This window comes from Lissotriton helveticus, chromosome 7 (genome assembly GCF_964261635.1).
Source record: "Lissotriton helveticus chromosome 7, aLisHel1.1, whole genome shotgun sequence".
Lineage (NCBI taxonomy): Eukaryota > Metazoa > Chordata > Amphibia > Caudata > Salamandridae > Lissotriton > Lissotriton helveticus.
The window spans coordinates 893,075,803-893,095,800 of NC_136068.1; positions in this window are offsets into that span (position 1 = coordinate 893,075,803).

A 19,998-nucleotide genomic window follows, 5' to 3' on the forward strand; every position below is an offset into this window, starting at 1 on the left:
GCAGGCCAACCCTAAGCAGCAAACAGCAAATGAGCAGTACTTCTCCTCCAGCTTCTCCCAGCTCTTCTCCTTGGCAGAGGTTCCTCTTGAATTCCAAAAGTGATCTAAAGTTCAGCGGTCTGGGCCCCACTTATCATAGTACAAAATCCTTTGTTCTCTGGAGGCAGAGAGTGTTTGTGCTCAGCAAAACCAGTTCTGTCATCTTTGTCCTAGCTTCCTGTCAGGAGGTGGAGACAGCATTGTCCAAGGTAGACCAGGCCCATTCAGTTGTGAAAGGAGTCTCCTCCCCTACTCTGAATGCAGGCCAGGACTATAAAGTCCAGCCCTGACTCACCCTGGAAAAACAGGACACACCTCCCCCTCCTCCTCCCCCCAAGTGGCTGAACAGAATGCACATCCCTAGCAGAGGCACACCGGATGGCTAAGCAAGAAAATACTCACTTTCTAGAAGTGGTATTTTCAAACCCAGAATGTAAAATTCCTCCTTACTAAAAGATGCACCTTTAGATTCTGAGTACAGGTATACTAAACTACATTTTACTATCTAGTCCCCAAGGGCAGTTATACTTATAAGATGCTGTAAATAAACTCTAATTCTATCCTATTGGACAGAGAGCCTTTCACTAGTGAAAAACAAAATACACTGTATTTCACTATCAGGACATGTCACATATCACATACACTGCACCCTGCTCACAGGGGTACCTTGGGCCTAACTTAGAGGTGACTTACATGTAATAAAAGGGAAGATTAGGGCCTAGCAAGTGGGTGCACTTGCCAGGCCGACATGGCGGTAGTAGATGGGTGTGAGATGGCAGTCCTGTGTTGCAGGACAAGGGCAATAATGGCATGTGAAGGGTCCTTTGGCTGATCACTGGGAGGACGTACTGCAGCTGTTGTTTCAGGGTCTGGGGTCCAGGCCAAGGAGCTCCTTGTCAGTGTCGCGATGGAAGGTGAGTGGGCCAGGGGTCATGGAGCTGGCAGTGGTCAAGGCGCAGACAGTGTTTCCTTTGGCACGCCAGTGGTGCAGCAGCACTGCAGCTTGCTTTAGGTAGCTCTTGGGAGGGGGAAGCAGGAGCCAGACAGGAAATGGCGGTAGGCGGGAAATGTCGAGGAATAAGCAGGAAGGAGGATTAAAGTAAAATAACAATGACAAAATAAAATAAGCAAAATAAAAGTATGAGATTCACATATTACCAGCAATTGCCAGAAGTAATGGTGGCTAACAGGAAAAGACTGACTATGCACAGGTGCTGGAGGAGCAGAGGATAAGAGTCAGGAAGACGCTAACAGGGCAGATAGGTGGCAGTGAGCAAAGAGAGGAAAAGGCAAGTGATCAGCTGGCAGTCAAGAGACCTGCTTTCCTGGGCATGGGGAGCTGGCATAGCACCAGCTGTACTGTTAGCTCTGTGAATTTAATGATGAAGAAGCCATGCGCCATAGGATCAGAGATGGTTGTATTTCAGATTTCTTCAGGAGATGCATGCTGAGAAGACACCTGCGAGAGCTAAAAGAACGAGCACATCAACAAGCTGCTGATATGGAAGCAGCAACAGAACAAATGCCAATACTGGACTAGACTTTCTGTATATTTATCACAAAGGCCTTTATGAATGAAACATAACGATCTGTTTTTTAAATTACGTCACTAAATGATTTATTCAATTATTTATCATTTGAAGAAAACAAAACTTTTTGTGCATAAACAAATATTCAATACACTGCCAACAACTGTATATACAATGTAATCCCACAATATACATATTCACCACGCATCCATACACATCTTTGGTCATCACATTCAATCCTCATGTATCCTCATACCTCATTCACTCAAAAACAAAAAACAAAAACAGGAATCCCAATGTCAAAATTGAAAAAACAATGGATGTGACTATTCTACATCTATTGAAAACAATTTTTTGGATTAAGAATCCTTTTGACACAAACTGGTAACTAACCACACTGTTTGTACATATATTCTCTGACATGGGACTCGGTCGACGCGTTTCAAACCCGATGATTGAGGGGGTTCTCCTCAGGACCAAAATATTCTTCAAACGCCAGGGAATGGAGGCTCTTTTCTTTTAGTCTGATTTCTTTTAGTTGTTAAATTGACTCAGCCTTGGAAGCAGGAACAACATGTGATGAAACAGCATTGATCATGAAAAGCAAACACAAGTACAAATAAGATGCACAAAGTCGACATTTCCAAGAAAAAGAAGTTAGGTTTCTGATGTGGATTTGCATTTCCCCATGCGGCTAATCCCCACCAAAGGACAGAGATTAACCCCAGATGCAAGGTGTACAATGTAGGGGTTTGGGATGGGGCGGGAGGACAAGGAGGAGAGAGAGACCATGGCAAGGAGGAGGCAGCCCAGAGACGTCAAAGCAGGTAAGTACTTTTCTTTAATAATTAAATTAGGGAGGGTGGAGGAGAGCAGTGTTTTTTTCCAACTTTGTGGTACTCCACATAGTGGCACTACACCAGCTCCGCCCAGGCTTAACAGAGATGCAATGGATGTGAAAAAGAAAACCACTTCCTAACGGTCTTTAAATCAAAAGAGAAACCAAGCGCATCACAGCGAGAACACAAAATGAGCACCAGAAGTTTCCAGAAGCATTCTTGCCACACCCCCAAAGCCAAAGGCAACATCAGCTACAAGTGCAAACCAAGCACATTTGATCGTCAAAGGCTAGCAAAGATGACGGATGTGCATTAATTAAATCGACTAAGAAACAACATGCACATGTAGGATTGGCTACTTGCTAAGAAGAACAAAAGTCAAACAAAGGGACCGACTCATTTGGAAGCTGTCCAAATATTGCATTAAAGGAAAATGGTTGCACTGTAACCTTCACTATAGACCATGGTGTGTCAATTAACAACATGCCAGTAGAAAAGTTTAATATCCTATCTCCTTTGCCACACCTTACTCCATCAACCACAAAAATGTACACGTAGGCTGCGTCCAAACTATTACAAAGTCAAGGGTTAGTTACAACAACCATGAGACACAAGACGATGTCTGTGCAACCAATTTATGTCCTTCAATGAGCTTCATCTAGTGCATGCCTACTCAGCTTTGCTCAGTCTGAAATTGTAAGTCAGTTCCCATCACTGTTGCATGGCCTAGGAAAACTCAAGACAATGAAAGTGCAACTCTATATTGTTATGTTATGTTATGAAGACTTCTATAGCGCACAGCTGCCCCAGCAAAGGGGCGTCCTGGCGCTAGGACAGGCAGAAGAAACACAACACCGCAAAATCAACAGAAAAACCAGAGAACGAGAAAGCAATATACTAAGATACAGGAAGGAACAGATTCGTTTTAATGGCGCTTCTGAAATCAAGCAAATCATCAAGTGCACGGATATAAGATGGAAGTGAATTCCAGAGTTTAGCAGCTAAAACACGGAAAGATCGCCCACCTGCTCTACAGAGCTTAAACCGTGGGACTACAGCCAGGTTTTGACCAAAAGACCTCAAAGAACGAGAAGGAACGTAGGGGGTAAGGAGATTCTCAAGAATCTGAGGGGAAGACAATTTGAGGATCTTAAAGGAAAGACTAAGGGCTAGATGTAGGTAAATGATATTTACCGATTCATAAATACCGATTTTACCGATTCGGTATTTATGAATCGGTAAATATTAAGGGGGGAGATGTAGGTATTTCCAGATGTGGAAATACCGAATCGTTAAAATTCGGTATTTACCGATTCGGTAAATACCGAATCGGTATTTCCTATTGATTCCTATGGGCTTGTTGAAAATGGCAATGTATATGCACATAAGCGGCGTTCATTTGTGTTCACTGTACCCCTTGTTGTAAGCAGAACGGATATCGCTAAACCCTGACTGTATTATCCCGCCAGCATAGACCCATGCACACACGTACACGACAGCCATTTTAGGCACCATGGCCTCACTGCCCATTTGCTTCCGGCAACCCTCCCCGCGCGCACTGCTCATGCATCGGCCACAAGACCCTCTCCCTCTGCGTGACCCTGCTCTAGAAGTAACCCTCCTGCTTGACCCACACCCCCCATTTCCTCCCGAGAACACCCTTCCCCTCAGCTGACGACCCCCCCCCCCCCGGCTGCACTTGGCCTCTCGACCCTGCCCCAAGTCCTAAGACCAAGCCTCGTGAATGTACACCCCCCCCTTTTCCTGCCCAGCATAACAAAACCGTGATACACCAGCCGAAGTGCCCGATCTTATCGCCTGCCCAACCTTTGATTTGATCATCCCCTCCTGCCCTCGTGTCCTGTAGGAATGTCCGGCTGAGAGATCACAATCTCTTGTTACATTCAGGAGGGGAGGATGACATCTGATCGACCGGTATGGGACTAGGCCTGAAGCTGGGATTCCAAGCATGTTTTTTCCTACTTCAAAGTGTCTCTATTGTAATAAAGAATGTTTGTGCATCATAAACATGTGTATAAAAGACGAAGCCTCAGAGAAACTGGAGTGTGGGAGGAGAGAGCACCTCCTGAAGACACTATGCGAGTGTCCGAAATGACAGGCTCTCCTCATGAGAAATAAAGCTCTGTTCTTGTTTTCCTACTTCCAGCGCCCGTCTCTTTATTTGGTAATTGTTCAAGATGGGAACTAAGAGGCGTCCTGCGCCAGCAGCCTGGGCATCAGGTGCGTTATGGGCTGACTTTTCCACAATTGGCGTCCCAACGCGGGGCCCATCAGCGACATAAGGTCCGATAAGAGAGGTCCAGACGATGGGGTGAACATCTAAACGATTGGAGTATACCTGCCTTGAGAGGGCCCTCGTCCGGCTGCAGATTGAATGAACTTCACCGATTCCGAACGGACCTCTCTCAAGTGACCTACTGTCCTGACTGGAATCCCACAGGAATGCTGCGGTAAAAACATGGAGAAAGAGAACGATTGGGCACTGGAAAAGGGAAGGCGAAGAATTGCCCACACGGTCCGGTCCGGGTAAGGTTAAGTAGTACGTCTTTACGTCCGATTGGTAGGATGGCTTTATCCATCTGATTGATTGATTGATTGTACTTGAAGTATTGGTTCTCTTTGAGACATTTTCTATTTGCAAACAGCGATGAATAGGAACGTTCCTCTCTCTTTGCAAATAGTTAAGGATAGGTAATGCAGACGTTTGTCCCCTATTGTAATCCGTCATGCCTATTTTTCTCCCCACTGATTGTTTGTTATCGATTTTTATCGATTATTGCTCTTTGAGATATTCCCTGTCTACAAACAGGGAAGAATAGAAATATTCTGCCCCCTTTGCAGATAGTGAAGGATAGGTAATGCAGATTTTTGTCCCTGTTGTAATCCGTCATGCCTGTTTTTCTCACCATTGATTGATTGATTGTCTGGACATTTATTGTTCAAGGAATAGTTTTTTAAGGTATCCTCTGTTTGCAAATAACGTAGAAAAGAAATATTCTGTCTAAATCTTTACAAGTAGTGAAGGGTAGGTAATGCGGACCTTTGTCCCCCGTTGTAATCTCCCGGGCCTATCTACTCCCCACTGATTGGTAAACTATTTCCACCCGGACCATTTATTAGAGGTAGGTCATCTGGCTCGACCAGAGGGCACCCCTAATAAAAAGGACATATGCAACAATAACGAAGTAATAACCGTATCCTGTTAACAGAAACTTTAGCATGTAACACGCTAGGAAAAAAAGGGAAGAAAGAAATAAGAAAGCAAAATCAGTAGGCCACTGATGAGTTTTTGATTTCGCTACAAATAAGAAAACGTTAGAAATAGCTGACGATAAAACACATGATTTCGCTAGAAATAAGAAACGTTAAGAAATAAGTCCGTAATAAGAAACATGAAAATGGTGAGAGAAGCCAAGCTTGACATCACGGCAGCCACAAGGCAACCAGGCTTCGCCACCCCTCACTGCTCCAAACATGTCTGTCCCACCGCCTGCCACGCCCCAATAACGGTAACATGAGACAGATACAAGTCAACAGATACCTACCCCCATTCTGGAAACTCCCGAAGTGCAACAGGTTCGCGGCTGCGCCCATCCGGAAGACGAGATCTTCGGCACGTGTAGGGCGGGTCCTGCTGCCAGCCGTCGGCCGGAGGTCGTCGAGTAAGGTGGGCCAAAAGAGGAGCCGAGGCCGACGGGATCCGGGCGTCCCCTCTTCTTTCTTCAATAATGGCTGCGACAACACGGGGGGGATGTCTTGCTCATGCCACCGACCCCCCCCTCGCATCTCCTGGTCCAGCCACGGCCTGGTAGAAGCTCCCCGTCCGGCCCTGAAGCGGCGCCTTGCAGGCCACCGGGGGGGGATGTCTTGCCTATGCCTCCGACCCCCCCCCTCTCATCGCCTGGTCCGGCCATCATGAATATTAGCGCCGAGAAAAACGGCGTGGGGTGCGCTGGGAGGGAGAGGCGGCGCGAACGAGCCTCTCCCACCTCCCCAGGTGGAGGCCCCCAGCGGCACCCCCAACGCTCCACTCACCCGACGAGGGTTCGCCCACTCGTAAAATGGCAGTCGACCCTGCTGGAGCGGGCCCGGCGTGAAGAGATGGCCCGGTTGCTTGTTGATTAAGAAATGAGTCCCACCATCATAAGTGTTCTCCTCGACTTTGAAGATTCTATAAGAGCCACGGGGGCCCCCGACCCCCGCAGACACCCCCGATGGGGAATGACTGCCATGATTGCCCGCGGAACGATGAAAATGTAGCCGCGAGACATCGGCGTTCCCATGCTGACGCAAGCCTCAGTTTGAATGACTAAAATCCTGCAGACTACAGTTCGGATCAGTTCCGGTGAAAACCCAGTATGACCCGGTAGAAAAAATGGTTGCCTCCCTCCCCCCTTTTGACTGATGGTTCATACGGCCGATCCTTTCTGTTGCCCTTTAACGGAACTTTTGGACTGCCGAAAGAGGCTCTGGGCCAACCACGAGTTGGTGGAGATTTTGACTATGCCTGGATCTGCCTGGCTGCCCCCAAAATGGCGCTGGTACAAATGAAACTTTCAACTCCTTGTTGTACCCCGATTGCTCAGCCTTGGTGTCGTGAAATATGTATGCAGTTTTTAAACACAATGAATTGATATGGGATGGGTACTGATTATGTGTTCGGACAATGAATTGAAGTGAGATGGGTACTGATTGAACATTCGGACAATGAATTGTTGTTAAGTTTGGCGCATCATGATTATGGAAAGTTCGAATTTCAACACTTATGATACTCGCTCACACTGACGTTTCGATATGCTTTTATTGCACCTGTCGCACTTTTTATTATGAAATCAACGACCACCGACTCCATTAGGTTTTCCACTAATAAGTATCCCCACATGTACAGTTCTGACCGGCCCACGGGGTTGTAGGCCCGTATTTATGCACCGACATTTTCATTAAAGATTTTTGGAAAAAGCAAACGAAGTTGTCATGCGTAAATTGGTAAGTTTCGAATAAATGACCACTATTTCCGATATAACTAAATTACAGGTGAAATGGCTCAGCTCGATTAGTTAAGGGTTAAAAAAGTATAGTACGCAGAAATATTGCAAATATGAACGGTCCAGGTTTTTGTTGTATGTGTTCTGCATTTTTGTACAGCCTAAAGCAACCGCTAAAGATCCTGGTATTTAGCCTATATTTTATAAGCTACCTGTATCAGGAAAGTTGTTTTAAAAATGCCCCTAAGTCGCCCCGAAGGAATGCCACCTGACCCCCCCCCCCTGGTACGAACGACAAACGACCCCGTACCACTGTAGGTTATCCCTTTTTCTCAAAGGAGAGCACGAGCTCGCCCCCCCCCACGTTGCACCGACTGCCCTCTGTTCTGACCCTCCCCCTGCGCACGATCCGTAATACCACACTTGGGCGACCTATGCTATCCACAGGTTTCCGATAATCATCTCTCCCACACTAAATGGTCCACCTGGGCTTAAACGCCAAATTGGCAGGGACTGTGTCCAGTGGAGATAGCCCGAGTATGTAGTAAGTAAAAGCCTTTTCGAGTTTATGCACGCTGATGTGTTTTTAAAATGCTGCCCCCGCCCCCCTTCTTTTCCCTCTTTCTGCAGGTCACATCGGAACGTCGACTAAAGAACGAAAAGGAAAATGGTGATCTAGCGGACAAAGATGGGAAAAAGGGGTTCGATTATGGTACCTACACACGACGAGCGAACAATGGCTATTTCTCTCCCTGAACTTAGGGCTTGGGAGGACAGACTGAAGCGGAAACTACGAAATATGACTTCGCTTGGCACCCCGAATAATACAACCAGGAATGACGTGCACTAATGAATGAATTCCTACGTTTAACTAAATAGGGAAAGTTTAAGGAATATTCCGAGGTGAGGTTTACCCAAGTACCCTCCGTTCGGAGGACTAGGAATGTTGCCAGTGTTTAAAATCTACTACCTCCTTTCGCACCCTCATAGACATGAAACTCAAAGCTGCCCCATTGTTCTCACAACTGACACCCACTGTTGCCTCAGCCTGGAAACATCCTAGCCCGACCAGGTTAGTTCTTGACCAATTGCCAAAGGCATATAAGTGTATATAGCTAAAGCCACCGGTGAAGGCAGCCGACGATAAAAGAGAAGAAAAAGGTAAAAAGAGCTTAGGATGCTAAGGATGCGCAGCATACAGGAAGAGATCATTTTGGCCAATAACTGTTCTATGTTTTGTCTTGGATTTATGTACATAATACATGTACTGTCTCCCCCGCCTGAGTTTGTGTGCACGTAATGTATGGGTCTACGTCGTCCCTCTGCCTGTGTTTCCGTATTACTTGACCCCTGCTGTTCTGTGTTGTGTGCGCACTGAATGGCCCATTATTGTACACGTTTCTCTCTCTCTCTCTCTCTCTCTCTCTCTCCCTCTCCCTCCATGTCATACGTGTACCGAATGGTTCGTTTAGAGTGCGGACTCTCTCTCTCTCTCTCTCTCTCTCTCTCTCTCTCTCTCTCTCTCGCTCTCACTCTCTCTCTCTCTCTCTCTCTCTCTCTCTGAGGATCCCCCTGTTCCCTCCTCCCTTGTATGGTAACGTTGTGCCCCACCGGCACAAACCTAATTGGGTCTCTTCGAACACAAAGGTGTTCGGCAAAATTGACAGAAACTAAAACGATTGTAACTTGCCATATTACTACCTCTCCTTTCTGCAAAACGATAGAACCCGAGTTGGTAATGAAAGAAAGGACAGGTAAGACGACTGATGTCCCCTAATCTGGCCTTTTTATAGGGGGACTATAACGTCAATGGTCTTCTGTTTTTCAGTTCGTTAGAAATGCAATCCCCAATGCCCAAATTGCCTCACCCCTCTGCACTTAAGTGCGGATGTCCAAAGCGTCCTCGCTTCTCCCGATTGACCCCAGCTCCCTGTCCAAAGCGTCCAAAGCGTCCTCGCTTCCCTCGATTGACCCCAGCTCCCTGTCCAAAGCGTCCAAAGCGTCCTCGCTTCCCTCGATTGACCCCAGCTCCCTGTCCAAAGCGTCCTCGCTTCTCCCGATTGACCCCGGCTCCATATCAGCTATCCCTGAAGCGTAATTGATGACCTTGATTAGCCGTCGCTCCCCAAGAAAAGCATGTTTAACCTCTGCCCCCCTCTCATGATGATAACCCCCCCTGCTTTCAAGAGTTAGCCGACCCCAAAGGGAAATGTAAGATTGTCAGTACTTGGGTTAGAAAAAAGGGCGAGTCTCTACCTAAGGACTCGATTTCGAGTTTGATAGAATACACTGTCGATGGGAGTCCGATTTCTCTCCACGTATGCCACGAATGAACGCCAAATAGGCTCACGAATACAGTGGAAATGCCCTCCTACATACTCCATAAGTGATGACTTCTGACTGTGACCGATGAACCTATCCCCCACCTACTTAGGATTGGGGAAGGAATTGAGATGTATAAATGTCTTCTCCTGCCAGTTTTTCTAAAACTTGTTTTGTACCCATTCAAAGATACAATCACCGGAGGAGAGGAGCTGGATGTGACGCACAGCCTGGCCACAGATCATGAAGCACGTGTGACCGCAACCAAAGGTGGAGTCGCAGAGCAACGAGACGCAGGACGAGGCACCACTCTCAAGCTCGGCAGATGAAGGAATGAAGGGCTGCCTTGAAGCCCTTGATTTGCTGACCCACTCGTGCCTGAAGTCCCCGTCCCTTTTGAGCCCGACTGATGGGCCTGCCTGCTCGTCATCCTTTGCTCCTTTGGTCCCTTGGTGTGTTCAAAGATCTGATCCCACTCCGCCCTCTCTTCCCTCGATTATTCAACAACATCACCCTTTTCGCATAACTTTTGACTCAGAAAAGAAGAGCAACATTTAGATAGAATAAGGTTTTGCCACGGAAGAAGAAAGGCATGCAGGTGCCCAACATGAGGCACCCCTAAGAAGATCAGTTAGGAAACAGGACTGTGATCTAACGGCAGAGGACTGATCGCACCCTGCAACGCGTAAGGATGAATCCGAGCTGGACCTATAGCTCCACCGCCGGTGCTCAACAGCGCCAACTAAAGAAGACGGACTCTGTTAAAAAGACACTGTGACAAAGACCCCCCTTCCTGAACTTTCTGCCCACCCCTTAACTAATTGCTTGTATCGAACTGAATTCCTCCCTCAACCATTTTGTGTTGCTTTCAAAAATGTTTCATCGGTCACTCATGTATTTAGTTTTCCAAAAGTCTCTTATAGCACTGACAAGACCCGAAGGTATCAGAGCACTTTTTACTGTATTTTGATGTCACCGGAGAGAAAGTCAGAACCTGATTCTATAATGTGTCGGAACCTTTTCTTGATTGACCCCGACTAAGTATTATGCCGATCTCTAGACTTGTATGAATAACCCAACAAATGTAAAATCACATGTACCGCATTCCGCCAATCGTATCGACTGTATAGAAATGAACTAGCTTATGTAAAAAAGCGGCGACTGTTGAAAATGGCAATGTATATGCACATAAGCGGCGTTCATTTGTGTTCACTGTACCCCTTGTTGTAAGCAGAACGGATATCGCTAAACCCTGACTGTATTATCCCGCCAGCATAGACCCATGCACACACGTACACAACAGCCATTTTAGGCACCATGGCCTCTCTGCCCATTTGCTTCCGGCACCCCTCCCCGCGCGCACTGCTCATGCATCGGCCACAAGACCCTCTCCCTCTGCGTGACCCTGCTCTAGAAGTAACCCTCCTGCTTGACCCACACCCCCCATTTCCTCCCGAGAACACCCTTCCCCTCAGCTGACGACCCCCCCCCGGCTGCACTTGGCCTCTCGACCCGGCCCCAAGTCCTAAGACCAAGCCTCGTGAATGTACACCCCCCCTTTTCCTGCCCAGCATAACAAAACCGTGATACACCAGCTGAAGTGCCCGATCTTATCGCCTGCCCAACCTTTGATTTGATCATCCCCTCCTGCCCTCGTGTCCTGTAGGAATGTCCGGCTGAGAGATCACAATCTCTTGTTACATTCAGGAGAGGAGGATGACATCTGATCGACCGGTATGGGAATAGGCCTGAAGCTGGGATTCCAAGCATGTTTTTTCCTACTTCAAAGTTTATCTATTGTAATAAAGAATGTTTGTGCATCATAAACATATGTATAAAAGACGAAGCCTCAGAGAAATTGGAGTGTGGGAGGAGAGAGCACCTCCTGAAGACACTATGCGATTGTCCGAAATGACAGGCTCTCCTCATGAGAAATAAAGCTCTGTTCTTGTTTTCCTACTACCAGCGCCCGTCTCTTTATTTGGTAATTGTTCAAGATGGGAACTAAGAGGCGTCCTGCGCCAGCAGCCTGGGCATCAGGTGCGTCATGGGCTGACTTTTCCACAGGCTGTGAAGCCCATAGGAATAAATGGGAAATACCGATTCGGCAATTACCGAATCGGTAAATACCGATTTCAGCAAGGGTGCAGGGGGTGTCACTTTGACACCCTCTGGCACCCCAAAAATAGGCATGTGCGCCATGTGGCACACAGACATGCCCTAAGGGCATGTCTGTGTGTCACATGGCACAGGTGTGCATGCACACATGTGCATGCACACCTGGATTCGGTATTTTACCACCCAAATGGATTGGGTGGGAAAATACCGATTCTTAAAGCCCTGTGGCACTCTGACATGTGCCAGCTACATCTGCATTTACAGAATCGGTATTTTACCGAGTCTGTATTTACCGATTCGGTAATTTTACCGAATCGGTAAATACAGAATCGGTAAAATACAGATTCTGTAAATGCATGCCCTACATCTGAAAACCCTAATACCGGTCGGAAACGGCCAAAATCGGCCGTTTCCGACCGGTATTAGGGCTCCTACATCTGGCCCATAGAGTCGTGAAGTCAATCCTTTGCGCCATCGGCAGCCAATGGAGTGTACGGATAGTTTCTTTCACAGAGCAGAACCTTGGTAGACCTACCAGGGCCCTAGCCGCAGCATTCTGCACACGCTGCATCCGGGCAATTTCCGCCTGATTAGCCCCCAACAGGAGCGAACTAGCGTAATCAAGCCGTGATAGAATAGTTGCCTGAATGATCAACTGCCTAGTAGGGGCATCAACATTTTTTAAAATAGGCCTAAGTCCACGCAGAATCCCGAAGCATGTGGCTGCCACTTTTTTTGTGTGGCCACAGAAACTGAGGATGGGGTCTAACCAGACACCTAAATTTTTGACCTCAGATACTGGGATAGGAGTGACACCTAACTCTGGAGGCCACCACTTGTCACCCCAGAGATTGCTATGCTTACCCACAATCAAGACCTCGGTTTTCTTAGCATTAAGCTGAAGACAGTTAGCTGTCATCCAGCCAGCCACTGCCAAGAGACCTTCTCGAAACCTGGGGGCATCAAGGTCGGAGTTCCCACTAAGAGCAACCGCCAGCTGCGTGTCGTCAGCGTAGGAGACCACAGTCATACCCCAGCGCTTGGCGACCGCAGCCAGCGGCTGCACGTAGAGATTACACAGTGTGGGACTCAATGCCGATCCCTGTGGCACTCCCAGTTCTAAAGGGTAAGGTTTGGACTCAAAGGGTAGGGTGGCAACCCTAAATGAGCGATCTGCTAAAAAAGAACGGAACCAGTCAAGTGCTATGCCGGAGACACCTGCTTCTCCCAGTCGTTGCATCAATATCGTGTGCGAGACCGTATCAAAGGCGGCACTGAGGTCAAGTAACACCAGTGCCGCAGTTTGACCGGAATCCAGCACAGACCGCAGATGTTCCGTCATCGAGAGAAGGGCTGTCTCGGTGCTATGGCCAGCACAAAATCCGTTCTGGGAGGGATCCAGAATATTGACCCTCTGTGGTAGATTTTGACTTTGGTAAGATATAGTGTGTTTTTCCCAGCCTCGTAGGTTTTACGCCAGTGCCTTTCCGCTTGTTTACAAGCTTTTTTCAGAGGCAATAAGGTACTATCGTACCAAGGACTGGGTTCTAGGGAGCGACACTTGCTTCATGTGGCAAGGATCAAAAAATCGAGAGCCCGGATAATCCAGTCACAGAAAAGATCGTAGCCAGATTCAACATCAGTAAGAGGACCAAGCGGATTTTCCTCAAGTAATCGATGGAAATCTTCAAGCTTTAATTTTTCCAGGTGCGTTTGAGAACAACTCTATCCAAAGGTTTAAAGAAGAGGTCCTTGATCGTAAGGTGCAATTTCACAGGAAAGTGGTCGGACCAAGCTACTGGGCTTGGCCATGACACCTTAGCCCCTGTCAAATTCGTGAATATGGGGTCCAATATGTGTCCACCCACATGCGTAGGGTGGATCACCAGCTGACTTAGTTGCAGTGCCTCAAGATCTGCAAGAGTGCTGCTAATAGCTGGAATATGACAGAGATCAAGATGAAGTTTAAGATCTCCAAGGACGCTAAAATTAGCAGAGCCTAAGAGAGCTCACAATTTCTGGAAGAGTCTTCCTAAAAGCAGTATCATTACCAGGAGGTCGGTAGATCAAAAGTCCAGAGAAGGTGGCTAACCGTTATCCTAAAATGCGCACTCTCGCAGCCATCCAAATTCAATACCTTCCAAACACAAGGAAAGCATGACTTCACTATCACAGCAATACCCCACCCCTAGAGTTACGATTATGGGTGTAGATGGAATATTCAGGAGGGAGTGCAAGATTCACTATAGCCATAGCTTCATCCTGTAGCCATATTTCAGTCATAAAGAAAATATGCGGGGCCTCCTCAGTGATGAGATCATGGATAACAGAGTAATGTTTGGCCAAAGATCTAACATTGAGATTCCAGATTATAAGATCTCGAGGGGCCACAGACTCTGTGTGTGGAAATACATCCAGATTATTAAAGATGGCGTTCGCCCTGTTGCCCAACAACACAGCAGAGTCCCTTTTCGGTAAACAACCTTTACAACGAAACTTTTACAGCGCACTACCATTACAACGCCGTCATTACAATGCAAACCATTACAACGCATTGCGCTGGGGGCGCTCTAGGATAGGGAATACGTTTAATTTACTATCCAACACCTTCCCTAGTGTCCACGGGGACTGGAGTTGGAATAGTAAATTAAACTATTCACTATCCAACACCCAAAAGCACTATGCGTTGTAATGGATTGCTATGTAAAAACCGCGTTGTAAAGGCAGGCGTTGTAATAGCCTGCGTTGTAACGTCATACATCCTCACTTTTCATCTACAAGCAGCAGTTTAAAAAGAACTAAAAACACTGTTAAAGCATAACAACATTGAAAGGTCCACAGGTCTTATACCATGGTTTTTACCCATAGTTGTGGTGCCAAAAATGGGCAGTGAAGGTGCAGTGAGCATTTGTGTTGATATGTACCAGGCAAACAAAGCAACTGAGAGAAAAAGACATCCTGGTACCCACATTGCGAACATAATCATGCAGCTGAATGGAGCCAAGATCTTCTCCCACCTGGACCTGAACAAAGGGTACCACCAACTCGAGCTGGACGAGAACTGCCTCTACATTACAACTTTTTTGACAAATGTAGATTTGTTTATATACAAAAGACTAAGGGGCATATTATCAAGAGTGGCTTTAAAATTATCCCCGCTTTATCGTCAGGAAACTGTCGCTAAAGTGGCGATAAGGGGCTTGATAATATGCCCAAGGTTAGATGTCTAACCTGGGTTTCTATTGGAATTCTATAGAGCATATTATCAAGCCCATTATCGCCCCTTTAGAGGCAGTTTCCTGCCAATAAAGCGGCGATAATTTTATTACCCCATCTTGATAATATGGCCCTAAGTTTTGGAATATCTTTGGCTGCTGAGATATATCAGAGTGTCATTCGCTGAATAATTCAACCTGTTACACATGCTTTCAATTACAGTTAGGGTACATTAGTGTTTGGGACAACACAAAAAGAGCACAACAAGACTCTTTCACAAGTGTGTCAGCTGCTCATTGATGCAGGTCTCACTCTGAATGAAGCAAAGTATGAGTTTCACAAAACCAAACTCAAATTCTTTGGGCACATATTCTCTGACCGAGAGTGTCTCCTGAACCTACGTGCCCCCCACAAGATGTAACCATGCTGCAATCCTTCTTAGGCTTGACCAGGTATTGGTAATTGAGAATTCAACTGAAATGGCTTATTTTGACCCCAAGTTATATATTGAGATCATAGTTAATGCGAGCCTGGTGGGGCTGGGTGCAGTTCTTGCACAACACAATGGTCATCCACATGCTCAGAGTCACATTGTAGCTTATGCCAGCAAAAGCCTGTCTAAAATGGAGTGTTCCTATTCTCAGCCGAAAAAGGAGAGCCGGGCTGTAGTGTGGGCCTGTGAAAATTTGCATGTGTTTCTATATTGTAAACGTTTCACTATTATTACAGATCATCAAGTATTGCTCACCATCTTTGGAAACACAAAATTTGGGATGCATTCTCACACTGAGAGGTGGGGGTTGCAACTGCAAGAGTACGACTATGTGATTTTTCACAAGCTGGGAAAAGATCAAAACCCCACAGATTACTTTTCACGAGTGCCTCTACATCGCCACAGTTCAACATCCAAAGAGGCTGAAGAGTATTTCAATTTCATTATGAGGTCCAGTATGCCAACAGCTGCATCCATTGAACAGATCATTGTTGCCACCAATGCAGATAATGACATGCTCATCATCAAAGACCTCACCATGACACAATCATAGAAGAAGAGCATTCAACCTTTTGCCAATGATGTTCCAAAAAGTATAGGATGAGTTATCCGTCACTCGCAAGCTCAAGAAAAGTCAGACCTAAGAGTCTGAGACAGTAATTTGTTGAGCTAGCCCATGAAGGACAATGTTGCATTGTGTCCACCAAGAGAGAAACCGAGTATGGTTACTGTGTCTCAATGCACAAGTTAAAAGAGAGCTGAAATCGTGCCATCTTTGTAACTGCTTATCCCACAAGGTGTTACAGCATCCACTGAATAGGTCTGAACTTCCTGTGCACGCCTGGGAAAAGGTTGCAGGTGATTTCTTCGAGCTTCTAAGTGCCTTAAAGGCTCATAAAAGAAATATAATGCTCACGTTGTCTGTACTTTGTATTTGATAAAGGGGAAGATGCAGTCTCGTCAACACTATGTGCACTAAGACCCTTGCGGTTCTGTACGAACTCCAGTGAGAATTATCTAATCTGTTGGGAGGCGTTAAGGTGTGGTTATAAAAGGTTATGACATAATGTGTGCAGAGGGTAGTCCTATGTTGAAGAATAAAGACGTTTGTTACAGAGCTCCATGTGTGGCGTATTCATTTCCAAGCTCCAGGGCTGGGGATGACGCAACATCAACCTTCAATACAGAGACAATGCATCATCCCCCAAGCCAAACCATGAAAGTACTAGATTTCTTAAGCACATTTTCAGAGTACCCTTTCAGGACCAATGGCTTGTTAGCAAATTTGGATCACATAGGAATGTAAAACACATTATTTTACCACAATTTATTCAAAGTTTTCTCGGTGGAGAACTTCACAACCCCGCCAAATACTTCTTTGAGAAATGCAAATCAATCGCTTAATTCAAAGAAGAAAGGGTTGGAATGCTATCACAGAGCAGTTTCCAGAGGTTAGACACATTGAAAGCATCTTCCCATCACCTTATGTGTGTTTGATATAATGCCCAAAGTGGCCAAGAATATGCCCAGATGTGGGTCCCCTGCTCACTGTGCCACTGGAACTAAACTACACCCAACCGAAGATCCCCAAATAGGGCAACGCTAGTCTTGGGTTGTTTGTGTTCTGGTGCAGGGATGACCTTACTTGGCAGTTCGGAATGGACTGTTCCTATTGGAGCAGGGTCAAGATTTGCATGTGGCTAGGCCTAATCGGAGGTCGCATGGTGAGCAAAAGAAGATGCCTTTGAATGCTACCCTAAGCAATTGCTAGTGTTCGGATTTATTTCAAGCTTCCCATCAACTTTTGTGTGTCGAATTTAACTTTAGGCATTGAACTTGAAGGCAGGTGGTGCAGACAGTTGTAAGTGGGCAGAGTCAGTAGGGGAAGTGATCAGGTGAACTTTGGCTTACTGTAACTAATTTTGTCATCAGCACTATTTTTTCTTTTACAAATTAAGCGCAGCCAAAGATCACTATGGAAAGAAGAGCCTGCGGAGGGGCTCATATTTCTAAAGCCCACTGTGACATATCAGTTATTTTTATGTCAAGAAAATGTGAGTCACAAGGCCATGCAATGGAGTTCCTTTTTGAAAATGTAAGTTTGGACAAAGTGAGCAGAATACTGGTTTGGACAAAGTGGGCAGAGTGTTATGCTGGACACTGCAGTTTCGTTTTTTTCATGTGGAGCAGAATAATTAAAGGCTCCAGCACATTACTTGCCATATGTTGATCAGTATGCTAATATGTTACATTGTGCGTTACTCTGTGGCAGCAAAATGGTATATTATAATCGAAGTATAATCCATGTATTGCTTTTAACCTAACTGAAATCATAATAAAGATTTCTAACTCTTAGCATGACTGCGGGTAAGCCTGACCAGACTCTTTTTTTAAAAGTCTTTCTCGTATTAGAATGACATTTTCTTCTTTAATTCTTTCCATGTTAACATTCAGTTTCAAATGCTCTATCTTCTTCTTTAATTAGAATAGCCTTTTATTCATGCTGAGAGCTGATGGATTAGGAAACAGTAATTGGAACTTGGCTGTGGACATGCAGTTGGTGGGGATGGGAGAAAGCCTCCTGTGCTTGGCAGACTTGACCGTTGATACCTTTCCACGACGTGCAGCTGTGTTCCTTTGTTCGGCAATGGGAACGCAAATAGTTTACCTGCTCCCAGGAGGCGGTGTACCCTGATTGGCCCATACAGAAGGAGTGCTGGGGTGATGTTTCCAGAACTTGCTATTTCATATTAATTGTTTTTTTTTGTATAGTTTGGGACATCCTTCCCTGACTTTGCTAAGGGAGGACCTTTCTCAAACTCTTCTGATTTTACTTACACGTGGACTGGAGTTTTATGCGTGAGCACATGCACCTATTTTCCATGAACCTTAACTTGGTTCAACATATGCTGACACCTTCCTTTTAAAATTTCCCTTGCCTCTTTCAATGGCTTTTTTAGCTTAGGGAAGTTCCTTTACGGTCTCTACCTATTTCCTGTTTTGTATTCTATTATATTTTTCAACTTCTTCTTCATAATACACACATTTAGATTCCATGACCAAATTGATCTATGTGTTTATTTCATAAGTTGATTAACTGATTGATTAGCTTGTAAATGTGACTGCATTTGTAAAAAAAACTTTCATGGTTCGGACACCATCCTCTCTGTCGTTTCTTTGCAGCCAAATTGGTTTCACTGTAATAGAAGTTTTGTGCTCCTGATGCTAGCTTCTTTTATACATTTTCAGTCAACAATCACAGCTCCCTGTGACCAGTGGCACAATCTGATAGATGATTACACTAGAGTTTTAAGGCACAAGAAAGTGCAGACGGATCACATGGCTTTTATTCTTGCTTTCACACGATCAAGGTCACAGGGATGCAATTATTTTTTTTAAATACATCTTTTTATTGCAAGTAAGAAGAAAACAGAAAACAGCAACATAATTTTGTGCAGCTTCAAGACACAACCAATTGATATTATTTTTCGCAAGATTTCTATGACCCACTACCCACTTCGCAGTCAAATTACAGGATAATAGCAGGTCCCATATGTTCCTGGCATTGAACGATAGTTTCCACAAGTCCCGGGGAGCACCAGTATCACCTCGATTGCTGTTCCATTTCTAAAAAATGTTGGCCCATTTACCCAGACAGCCCCTGCTCTCATAGACTACCGTTTACGCAAACAAGCACTAGTCCAAATCCAGCTTGCAATCACTCAGTTCTGGCAGCTGTTCCGCTCTCCAAACACGAGTAATATTACATTTAGCCACCATTAACCCTAAAGTCATCCAGATCTGTTCCATGCGGGTGTCGTCAGTTTCTTCCGATATATTTAACAAACACCATTTTGGAGAAATTTCACTGTTGCTTCCCCAAACATTATTTAAACAAGTCACCACTGAATCCCCAATACCCCTATGTGGCTGGGCAGCTCCATTTCATAAGATAGAATGTGCTTATTTGTCCACCATTTCTAAGTTAGTTTGATGTAGCTGCTCTGCCCAGCTTCGCAAGGGTAGGAAAACCCATAATAACACCTATGTAGCAACATAGGATTTCAATTACACAAGACGGAATCTAGATTGTATGGCTACCTCTCGTGAGGAGGTCAAGGCCTCCGGCCACTTGTCATCCTCCAGACCCCCAAGGTTACACTCCGAATGTTCTCGTTGGCTCACTAGGGTGTCAGGTGAGTTGTAAATTAGCTTGTCAATGCAGCCTTTGTATGTGGAGCATAAGAAACTGAAAAGAAAGTAATGGAAGCATTTTCATAAGTGAGTGGTGGGACACTGTGAGCCTTTGTAGAGCGATGTCGCGTTACCGGAAACTGAAGATTCTGGCTAGAATAGGGTGAAGGTGAGCTCCTGGATGTGGTGGCACATCGGGAACATGGTGGGTTTGCTTCACTGAGAAGTACATAGAGAGGCCA